Raw genomic sequence first — 9,924 nt, forward strand, 5'->3', positions numbered from 1 at the left:
TTGTGTTTATTAATTGTGTCCTACCTTTATAGATGCTATGCGGTGTCAATTTTACTTCTGAATAATCCGACAACTAAGGTGTTTCTGAACAATACAGAACAACAGTTTAACCTGTGATACTGTTTCAAAGAGATAAAAGCTCATACCGTATCACCATGAAGCAGTTTATTTGGTTCTGGGACAAACTATAACAGCAGGGATATTGTAGGCACTAATTGTTCATGCTGAGGTTCATAGAAAGTCTATTGTTCCCAACAAACCTGAGATCGGAGCACTTACGGATAAATAATACATCTGTATTTCAGTGTGTAGGGCTCTGGTTCCATCCAGTCCACCCTACAAAGCAGCTAGGATTCAAGGTGACTCTTCTGTTGACTTGTAATGGTTCAGTTGAGTTTGGGCGCGCTTGGCTGAGTACAATGGTCCTGCTGATTGAAGTCCTGTTGGTTAATAACGTTTTGTTGAGTTGAACGTTGTCAGAACTGAATTAGGTAAACTGTGCTGTGTATGCTTGGTCTGACGCTGTATCCTGGTGACAGAGGTGTTCATGGGTCTTGTCCAATCACCCTATCAGGTTCCAGTGCCAGATGTTAGTGACTGTCCAATCAGGTTCAGCTCCCCTGGTCAGCTCCCAGTGGAATCTGAGAGGAGAGATGGAGGGATGGAGAGAGAGAGCGAAAGAAAGGAGAGGGAGAGAAACACATTCAAATTAGATCTAATAGGAATTGCTTTTAGATTTTTCTATGGTGTTTTCGCACTTCTGCAAAGCGACAAGAGAAGTAGAGTGAATGAGACACAGAGAGAGTAGAGAGAGCAAGAGAGAGAAAGAGAGTGACGACAAATATATTTTATAGAGTATACTTTTGAAGATGAGAAAAGTTGTTTCCAAACAGCTGAGGGAAGATTCCATTTAAACCAATGCTGACAAACAACCAAACTAATCTTCACACCATCACCTTGAAAATAAGGTGAAGCATCTTAACAGAGCTCTCTTATCCTGCCAAACTGTATTCAGCAATGAAAGGGAAAACATATGAAGTTTGACAGGCTTTTAGAAAAGAGTATTAAGACCTGAAACAATGAGAGTGAGATTCTGGCCAACTAGATAGGTGGGTATTAGGTATGACAACCAAACCGTGTGGTCCAATTCCTAACGGGATTTCTGATCAGGAATGGGAGAAGAAGCTTGATCCTGCTCCGTGAATCGGAAGTGGATTTAATTCCTGTCATTGTGCTTGGAGCAAATCGCGTAAGTGATTTAGACCAAATCAGAAGTTACAGCACTGAAGCGTTCTCTTCAATTGGTTATACACAGGTGTACTTTAATAGCACTTAGGAGGTGTTATAACACATTTCTTACACTGTCAACATGGCTGTCATAACACACTACAACACTATGAGACGTAATACAAAACATACAGTATAAAAGCAGCAAGAGCAAATACAATGTGTTTTCTTTATACACAATATAACTACCTCACGTAGAGGTTTGTATGTTTCCATACTTTTCCCAACCTTCCTCTATGAGATGCAGAAAATTAAGGTCCTGGTTAAATGTTTGCATTACTTATTGTGGGTTCACATACATGGAGAAAGTAAATAAAATATTGACAAACTCTCGCACATCAAATCTCTTGGCTTATCCATCAAGATCCAGTAAGAGATTAATAATTGGTAGAGACACAGCACATACAACTTTTTAATTCATATTTAAACATATTTAAGTCAAATTTAGGGAGACTTAATAATTATAATCCAAACATTTGGATGCATGAAATGAATATTGATTAGTCTTGGATGCCATGCTTAGTCATAGACAGCTGTCACTATCTTCTTCTGTGGGCCTCTTCAGTGGTGGCCATTTTGAAGATCTTGGTACTCTCCTGGTCCTCAGGAACATCAGCAGTGGACATATGCCAGAACCTCATCACAATGAAGCAAAACTTCCTACCTGAGAATAACAGAGGAAGCAGGAAAACAGAGTTAACAGAAGACAAATATACAGAAACAGTGAAGTAGGACACAGTTATGCAACACACTAACTCTCTCTCACACACACACACACGCACACGCACACACACGGATTATTACGGATCCACGTGAGTGGATTAGGGATGCCGACCACTGTGATGCCATGGTGACCATGGCCGCCAGTGCGCTTCCGTTCATTCTCGCTCTCTGTGCAGTACTGTCTGTATTTCTGATGGGAGAAAACCCCACTTTGTCGCCGCAAGTTATGCAAGCTACATAGTGCATAGTACATTCTCCAAGCGGACCCGCGGTGCGCGTATAAATAGACGTCAATGAACGGCATAGGGACTGTTGTGGCATTGTGGAATAGGTCCTATTCCAAGGGTAGGCCAGCGATGATAAGTATGAGCGCTTTGCCAACCCGCCGAGCTCACGGCAAGTGGCGATACATGTAAACCGCTGCATCATGCCAACGCACCTGCGAAAGCAAAACGATATAATATAATTCTCATTCTGGATTTTGATAGAGAGCAAGATTACTGTGTGGTTCTTCAGGCAACTTTATGAAACTATCCGATGCTGTACCCATAATCCTTATGGTAAAACATTTACTGTACCTACAATATCCAGTAGAGGGAACTAAATGTCTACAATTCAGTCTTGTACATGGATAGTTTCACAACTAAAATTGGCTGGGGAAAATATGCAAGTGTCTTAGCGTGAAATCAGATTCCCCATGGAACCTTGAATTGCAGAAGTTCTTGTAAGGTCTTATTTCTAAAACCTTGCATTTCAGACCCATGCCTTTAAAGCTGCAATATGTAACTTTTTGGGTGACGACCAAATTCACGTAGAAATGTGGGTTATAAATCTGTCATTCTCTTTGAAAGCATGTCTAAGAAGCGGGAGATCTGTTATATGTGCTACTTATATTCTCCATTGTTAAGTTTAGTTTTTGCGTCTTTTACTTTCAGTTTTGTAAACCAGCTTCAAACAGCTTATAATACAGTATTTTTGTTTATGGAAAATATATTTCACAGCGGTTTAGATGGTACAATTATTCTCTACACTCTACTTGCTTGTTTTGTTACATAAACTGAAATTAGGTGAACTATTAGAATTTGAGCGATTTTTACATCGTGCATCTTTAATCATTAAGTCCAGAAAAACAACATACAGCCCAACACAAATAGACTTACTGTTAGAGATTGTTGTCACACATGCCCATGAATCAATGGACAATTTAGTTCAAATCAAATCAAATTTTATTGGTCGCATACACATGTTTAGCAGATGTTATTGTGGGTTTAGCTAAATCCTTGTGTTCCTAGCTCCAACAGTGCAGTAATATCTAACTATACACAACAATACACACACATCTAAAAGAAAAATAATGGAAAGAGGAAAAAAGAAATATTAGGATGAGCAATGTCGGAGTCCGGAGTATAAATAAATAAACATATACTGTATATTTATATACAGTATATTACTGTATGTGATGGCATGCATAGACATTATGGGCAGTATGTGGATATAATATATAGTATATCGGAAGAATACGTGGATAGAATAGTGTAAATACAGCAATAGTTGAATAGGATGGACATGACTAGAATACATTATATACATATGAAATGGGTAAAACAGTATGTAAACATTATTAGTGACCAGTGTTCCATGTCTATGTACATAGGGCAGCAGCCTCTAAGGTTCAGCGATGAGTAACCGGGTAATAGCCAGCTAGTGATAGTGACTAAGTTCAGGACAGGTACTGGGTGGAGGCCCGCTAGTGATGGCTACTTAACAGTCTGATGTCCTTGAGATAGAAGCTGTTTTTCAGTCTCTCAGTCCCAGCTTTGATGCACCTGTACTGACCTTGCCTTCTGGATGGTAGTGTGGTGAACAAGCCGTGGCTCAGCTGGCTGAGGTCCTTAATGTTTTTCATGATCTTTCTTTGACACCGGGTGCTGTAGATGTCCTGAAGGGCATGCAGTGTGCTCCCGGTGATGCGTTGGGCTGACCGGTGCGGTTGCTGTGCCAGGCTGTGACATAGCCTGACAGGATGCTCTCAATGGTGCATCTGTAAAAGTTTGAGAGGGTCTTAGGGGCCAAGCCAAATTTCTTCAGCCTCCTGAGGTTGAAAAGGCGCCACCACACTGTCTGTGTGGGTGGACCATTTTAAATCGGCGGTGCTGTGTACGCCGAGGAACTTGAAGCTTTTCACTTTCTCCCTCCGTCGATGTGGATGGAGGCGTGCTCCCTCTGCTGTCTCCTGAAGTCCACAATCAGCTTCTTCATTTTGTTGATGTTGAGGGAGAGGTTATTTTCCTGGTACCACTCCGCCAGGGCCCTCACCTCTTCCCTGTCTCGTCTTTGTTGGTAATCAGGCCTACCACTGTTGTGTCGTCTGCAAACTTGATGATTGAGTTGGAGGCGTGCGTGGCCACGCAGTCATGGGTGAACAGGGAGTACAGGAGGGGGCTGAGCACGCACCCTTGTCAGGCCCACAAATGCTTAGGCCTACATTGTGTGTGTGTGTGTCTGTGAGAGTGAGAGAGAGAAAGAGAGAAAAAAAACTACAATGGTTGAGTAAACATACAACTGTGTTCAAATAGCTTTGCTTTCAGACGGATGTTTGTGCACAGGTGCACAAAATCATTGTCTCAAAAGCTGAAATTTGATCAGTAGACCAAAGCATAATTAAATTCCCGCTGTTCTTGGTGATTACAGGTCACGAACATTTGTGTTTGCTTGATATTTCGATTTCCTTTTAGTGTTCAGGCGAATTAATCTGAAAATCTGAAAATATATTCTAGTTTGACATAATATTCCCACGCATGAAAACAAGCGGAGAGAAGCCCACGCGTGTCCACACCCCTTTAAGTTCTGTAAGTCATTTTATTGATACATAATTGCTAGCGCAGCACTTGATTATTGAAATTGCGTTCAGATATGGAAACCTTTCTGAGAGTATTATAGTAATTATCCACGTCAGTTTAAAATGCTTTTACACCTGTGGGTTGAATGGAGCAAAATAATAAAATATATTGCTGCTCTGATTCCACACGATTGCCAAACTATTTCTATATAAGGATGAAGCCTTCTTCATGTGAAGGCAACATTTTGCAATTTAATTGTAGTTAGTTAAGCCATAATCTATTTTGCCACTTTTGTCCACAACTTTGTCAATAAAACATCCCCATTAACAGGCCAGCAAATAAAATAAATTTAAAACATTTAAAAGAAAGAAATGTGACAGGGTAGGAACTATAGTTTTGGTCAGTGTTTCCCTTGGGACTATAATGAGTGGTGAACATGTAAACTGGTACAAAAACCCTCCTTGTATACCTGTCCCCCCCACTCTTCCACATTAATCTAATATTATTTACTTTATTATCATCTATTATCTCATTTTTTGTTATCTATTTTATCTTTTAACCTAACAAAGTTTGTTTTAAATAAAATCATGTTGGGAAATCACATTAGTTGAATGCATACAGGGAATCTACCTGACCCAAGAGCACCTTTAAAATCACAATTAAAATCCACATTAAAGCAGAGAAATGCCTTGATCTAACCACACCCTCCCTCCTTGATCTTTGCCAGCCTCGCGTCTTCCTCCCATCCAAGATAACTATTTGGACAGAAAAGAGCAGAAGCTCTGAGCTGTCCCATCAGGCCCAGTTAGTCTTAATCCCTCTTAGTCTCTTAGTGTCCAGATGAGAGCTTTTGTGCCGAAGGTACTGTGTGGAGTCATTAGGCTACTGCGTCGTTGCTGTAGGCCCTACTAGTCTACAGTGTATTTGTGTGAGAGAAACCATTTTCTGAACATGCTGTTTTTAAGAAGAATTTGGGTTTTGGTTGGGAGTTTCTACATTGTAGAATAATAGTGAAGGTGTCAAAACGATGAATTAACACAAATGGAATCATGTAGTAAGCAAAAAATGTTAAACATATCAAAATAGATTTTATATTTGAGATTCTTCAAAGTAGCCACCCTTTGCCTTGATGACAGCTTTGCACACTCTTGGCATTCTTTCAACCAGATTAATTAGGAATGCTTTTCCAACAGTCTTGAAGGAGTTCCCACATATGCTGAGCACTTGTTGGCTGCTTTTCCTTCACTCTGCAGTCCAACTCATCCCAAACCATCTCAATTGGGTTGAGGTTGGGTGATTGTGGAAACACTATATATACCTCCAACTCCCTATAGGCCTAAATGGAAAGTTTGAATTAACCCTTACAGAAAAATAACATTATTTCACATGTGGAAAATCACATTATTTCACATGAAATTTCAGATGTGAAACCATGTGAAAACATGTTTTTTGAACACTTCTCATGTGCACTCTTAGAAAAAATGCTTCCAAAAGGGTTCTTCTGCTGTCCCCATAGGAGAACCATTTTTGGTTCCAGTTAAAACCCTTTTTGGTTCCAGGTATTTTGGTCTACAAGGAACCCAACACGTTTCTACTTGGAACCAAAAGGGTTCTACAAAGGATTCTCCTATGGGGACAGCGGAAGAACCCTTTTAGGTTCTAGATAGCACCTTTCTTTTATTACATGTTACATGTTGTCACGTGTTATCATTATTAACTTCACATAAAATCACATGTGATTGCATGAAACCATGTTTTTGGAACACTTCATATGCTCATGTAAAATTAATGTGTTTTTTCCCGTTTTTTCCGTAAGGGGATTAAATAAAGAAAGAGATAAAGAAAGAAAGAAAGAAAGAAAGATCAATGCAATATCCACATTTTAAATGCAAATCCATGGAACAAATTTAAAGGGCAATTCTGCCACTTTTCAACCTCATATTCATTATCTCGAGCACCATACCAGTCTACATATTTGAAAACAGCGTGTTTCTATGATCTGTAGTTAAAAAGATAAGACACCCCCCCAAAAAACATTTTTTTTAAAATCTGTGACATCACAGGGTAGGATTCAAAGTAAGAAAAACTGCGATTTTCAAAACCTGCAACAATGTTTTGTATTTTCTTGCTCCCTACATCACTGCGAATCTCATAGTGTTTGAAAATCACTGTTTTTAGAATGTTTTAACTTCTGATGTCAAAAAACGTTATATTTTTTCTATTGAAACTTTATCTTTTTTCTACTGAAACAATGAAATGCACTATTTTCACAGACACTGATATTGTGCTGGAGATAATGAAAACGACGTTGACAAGTGGTGGAATTGCTCTTCAAGACAGTCATTATCATCCTATTGTGGTTATAAGAAGCTGAGGCCTTATCTGCCTCATCACCTCTGTTTGTTAGTCGTCTTTCCCATGTCATGCCACTGAAAGGCACTGTTGTCCACAAATGAACCCATGAATGCCATAGGTTGATGGTGAATTACAATTCACTGTTGTTGAACCGCATAACTGCTGTCTGTCTTTCTTAAAGATTCTGATAAACAATCGAAAAACTTGCTTCTCCTACAAATTGCCCTAGCGTACTTGCATGCCACCAAAAACTCCCGGGGACCCGCATACGTTTCACATTTTTGTTGTGGCCCTGAACTAGCTCATCAAATGCACCTATTCAAGGGCTTAATGATTAGTTGACGAGTGGAATCCGGTGTGCTACTGTAGCTGTGGAATAGTTCAAATACATTTAATGGCTGTGGTCCCCGAGGAGAGGTTTGAAAACCCCTGGCCTGGACTTAACTGTAATGATTGAACGAAGCATGAGGGCTTCTGAGTGCATGTTCAATGTGCGTCCTCTCCTCAAGACCTGTCGCCTTTGTTAGTACGTTGTCAAGGAGGGCGTTCGCGTGTTTTTGGGATCAGAGGATCACTAGTTCGAGCCTGGTATGGGACAGGGACAGTGGAGGAAGCTGTTACTGTTAGCAGCACACTGACATCGGTTTCGCTTATCCAACCGAACAGCCTGCTTTTACTATTTAACACAACTTTCTTACAATAACTTTTATGCCGCGTACACTACAGGTTTGGCATGTGTTATCTGTCTATTGGCAAGTGGCCACTTGCACAATACTCGGCACAGGTGTGTCGATCAAGGAGAAAAGAATAATCCACATTTAAAAATTGAAATTGGAGTGACAGTCACCGCGGGAACAAGCTTAATATATTTATTTTATTTTTCCTTGCCAAACTATATCTTAAAATAATATAGAGCTTGTTGATCAAGATTCTGAGCAACGATGTCTCTTTAACTTTGGTGCAGGGTAATGAGAGAAATGAGTGCAAATGCTCTAAGTAATAGTTCCTGATTTTTTCCCATCACAAATTATTTTTTCAGCTCGTTTTTGTATCTATGCATAAATTTAAAAATCCGCTGAAATTTATTATTCATCTGAGATGTGATTAATATGCAAAATTATGTAAATTAAGATGCAATTAGGCTCCAATTCTCTAGTGGAATTTTCCATTATAATTTAATACAAAGTAACAGAGTAATTGGTGTCACGTGTAATTACGGTTACTCAAGTATACTTTCAGGCATGCAAATGATTTGCTATATGTTGGTTATCCTATGCAAATGTACCATGTGGTGCTTTAACAAGTTAGGAAATATGAAGGGAAACCAAGAGGAATTAACAAAAAAAGGTAACTCCACCAATGTGCATTTCTTTATTATGAATGGACATTCTAGGTCCTGTAAGTTTTAGGATGAATTTACCAAAGATACTTGGCTGGAAAGCAGTCAACTGAATGTTGAGGAGATAGATGGGGCCTCTTATATTGAAGCTTATAAAACATCACCTGTGCACATCACTATCATATTGTATCTGATCAATGAGAAAAGTAACATCACTTTCAGAGATGGACGAACTAGCATAACAGTTGGATATAAACGTTTTTCTGTTTTCGAGGGCTAAGGTGGGCATTGAGTAACATTAAAACTGTTGATTGCCAATCAGGGAAGATCATGCTAGAGAAATGAAAGGGGCCATGAATATTATACTATATTTGATCAATGGAAAAGAAAATGTCACAACCAATAGTAGGCCTGCAACATAATGTATGAGCTCAATTACTCTGCACAGGGCGACTAACTTCATCGTGGCAGTCTGCTCTGAGGGGAGAGAAAAGCGATTATGTAATTGATATCTATTTAGATAGAATAAAAGTCCTTTACTGCTTCTTGGGAAATTCCTTTGCGGAGAGCAACTCCCTCTCAGGAGCCAAATTGATTTAAAATTGTTACATGGCTGGTTACATGTCCTGACATCTTGCTTTGCTCTCTCTCTCTCTCTCTCTCTCTCTCTCTCTCTCTCTCTCTCTCTCTCTCTCTCTCTCTCTCTCGCTTTCTCTCGCTTTCTCTCTTTCTCTCTCTCTTTCTCTCTCTCTCGATCGCTCTCTCTCTATATATATCACACACACACACACACACACACACACACACACACACACACACACACACACACACACACACACACACACACACACACACACACACACACACACACACACACACACACACAGCTATCTGTCTTGTTCATGATCATTGCACTGAACAAAGACGTCCTCCCCCCTCTCCCAGCTCTCTCTCCGCCTCCACGCTGTGTGCCTGCCTGCTTGCACAACTCTCTCAAAGAACATAATCCCTCAACAAAATGCCAACACAAAAGAAACTTGAGCTCAATCCTATAACACACGGACACAGCAGACAATGCCCCCTCCCACCAGCCCCCCCCAACCCAGCTTCTCTCCCAGCAATAAATGCCCCGTGGCACAGATCAGGCTTTGAGGCCCCCCCATTCCCCCTCCTCCTCCATCTCCATCCCTCTCTCCCTCCATCTTTTCCCCAACCAGGATGATAAGAACCCCGACTCCCTCAGACACACACACTACAATCTCCCCTTCCCTCTCCGTTCTCTCCCATACCTCCACACCCACGACCCATCCCCATCATTGGAGCTGAAGAATGGAGGCTGCAGCTCCATAAACAAGGGTCTCTGTGACCTAAAGATAGACT

This window comes from Salmo salar, chromosome ssa05 (assembly GCF_905237065.1).
Source record: "Salmo salar chromosome ssa05, Ssal_v3.1, whole genome shotgun sequence".
Lineage (NCBI taxonomy): Eukaryota > Metazoa > Chordata > Actinopteri > Salmoniformes > Salmonidae > Salmo > Salmo salar.